The sequence below is a fragment of the Malus sylvestris genome, chromosome 16 (assembly GCF_916048215.2).
Source record: "Malus sylvestris chromosome 16, drMalSylv7.2, whole genome shotgun sequence".
Taxonomy (NCBI): Eukaryota; Viridiplantae; Streptophyta; class Magnoliopsida; order Rosales; family Rosaceae; genus Malus; species Malus sylvestris.
The window spans coordinates 15,187,072-15,189,793 of record NC_062275.1 but is presented as its reverse complement, the minus strand read 5'-3'; positions in this window follow the sequence as shown (position 1 = coordinate 15,189,793).

Genomic DNA, 2,722 nt, shown 5'->3' with positions numbered 1-2,722 from the left:
TTTATCCATTCTCATATATAATGCATCTATTTGAATGATGCTAATATCACATTGGGAAATTAAAACATGAGCTCTTTACTCCCTCACACTATGTTTGGATGAGAGAAATAAATTTGCAATTTTGATAAAAGACATAATTTATAAATTGACATGCACCAATTCCCTTATTTGTATTCATAAACATGAAAATTTAGAATTTCAACGTGGAAAGAAAACTTGGAATTTGAGACCTCCAAGTCTCAAGTTTAAATTCCATGTAAATATGTGTCATTTCCAAATTTCTATGTTACACCATGTTTGGATGAAGAAATTTAAGATAACGATGAAATTTTAAAATGACAGAAATTGAATTGACGAGATTTTATTTTATAGAATTTGTGAATTTTCTTGTTTGGTTAACCTAAAAGAACAATGAAATTGAATACGAAATTTGTTATTTTTAAGCTCTAAATCATAGAAATTGGGAAATGACACCTATTTACATGGAATTTAAACTTTGGAATTGGAGGTCCCAAATTCCAAATTTTTTTTTTCCATGCTGAAATTCTAAATTCCTATGTTTATGAATCCAAACAAGGAAATTTGTGCATGTCAATTTACAAATTCTGACTTTTATCCAAATTCCAAGTTTATTTCCCTCATCCAAACATAATGTAAGTGAGAGTTAAAAAAAAAAAAAAATCCGTATTCAAATTCCATTATTTTTTTTGTTAATCAAACAAGAAAATTCACAAATTCAAGAAATATTCCGTCATTTCTATTTCCATCATTTTAAAATTTCTTAATAATTTGAAATATCCTCGTTACAGTTCAAGATTCCTAGGGAAAAAAATTCTATGGGCTCCTTTGTGACAGTCCATCCCGGAAAATATTGATTTTTTTTATAATTTTATTAAGTGATTTTACGAAATTGCCTTTCGAGACATGTGTGTTGACTAAGATTATTTACGGTGTCGTGTTACCTAAGAATTTCTTTCTTGGCCTATCCTCGTAATACTCGTCACTACGGACGCGTGGGCGCAAGTGGTTTGTGATTTGGAGCTATAACGAAGAAGTTATTAAAGTTTGAAATTTGATCAATTTTATTATTTTCAGAAAATATGGATTCTTCCTTTATAAAAACTGGTGTGCTATTTGGATGGCCCAAAAAAATGGATGGTGCGGATGCAAAGGAAAGAAAGAAAAAGAAGAGGAAGAAGAAGAGATTGGGCAAGCTGCCCAACCAGAGGAAGAGATGTAGGAGCTCCGAGAGAGAAAGGAGAGGGAGCTGGCCGAATTGGGAGAAGAGAGAGAGAGAGAGACTGACCAATCAGAATCAGGGAAAGGAGGAAAGAAGGAAGAGAGTGGCGCGGGGGATCGGCCGGATCCCCTTGGCCCTTTCTTGACCTAGTCGGCACCCATGTGTAATTTCGATAATTTCCACCCGTTTTTCCAGCGAATTGCTTCAAGAAACCTCATGGGAAACACTCTAGAACCCTTCCTCTATCCATTCCATCTCAAATTTGGAGAGATTTGGTTTTAAAATTAGAGAAAACCGCAACAAAGGGGTGCGGCGGCCTTGGCTTCGAATCACCCAATCCCGAAACAATTTCTTTCAATTTCCACCACCCATGGCATCCTCTTGAGGCCTAGAACAAAGCCCAAGCAATGGTTGGGACGGCGGAGTTGATTTGAGGACGGATTGAGCACACCCAAAATCTAGGGTTTTCGATAGGTTTTGTTGAAATTGGAGGCCTTGCCGACCGAATTGGCCTTGGCCATAGGTATGAAAGTTGCTCTACTCATTGAGATCTTCATTTCTGTAAATTTTGGTAATTTTTGGAAATAGTTGGATTTTCTGGCAAGCCGGGGCGGCCGACCGCCACCCGCACGTGGCTAGTGGTCCACCAATGTTATTTTTAAGCTATATTTGATGTCCTGAGTTCACTTTTGATAGTGGCTTAACGTTGGTTGATCATTTGGACTTAATTTCAATACGATTCATGGTTAGGCCAAAAGGTGAATCGACGATCCAACCGTCGGATCGTCACCAAACTTTGATACGTAGTAGTATGTAATATTTGAAGAATGTAGGAACTTACGGATTGGAAATCCGACCTATGGATCTTCCCGAATTGGATTTGTAAGTTCATAAAATAAAAGGTTAATCGCCACTTGGTTTTGGAAATTGGCAGAGATCCAACAGTCGGATCATAACGAAATTTTAGTATGTTGTTCTAGAAGCTTAATGTGTATCTTGGGATGTGACGGATCGGAAATCTAAGTTGTGGATCTTTCAGATTGAGTTATGTGGGGTTATGACCCTACCGTCGAACTTAGTCAACGGTTGACCTTTGATCAATGGGTCTCGCATTATTCTTGAATACCCTTGTGGATGTGTGTTATGTGAATTTCATATTCTATGGATAAGAGTTCTGAGACGTGGTTTGATAACTGTTTTAGGCGCCGAGCGTTCGGGACGCCTTGGTTATGATGTTAGGGAGTTGTAGCACGGACCCCAGGTGAGTGGGCATTTGTTTTCTATATACACCTATATACTATTGATTTTTCCTAGAAATCGGATTTAAATGAAAGCATGTTTTAAAATGCCATGCATACATATACATGAAATATATGAATTAGTATTTGATGCATATATATGAAATGATGTTGTGGACGCACAGGTGAGTATCAGGTGAGTTTATATTGTTTATATGAATTAATGACGATGTGATTTGTGTTG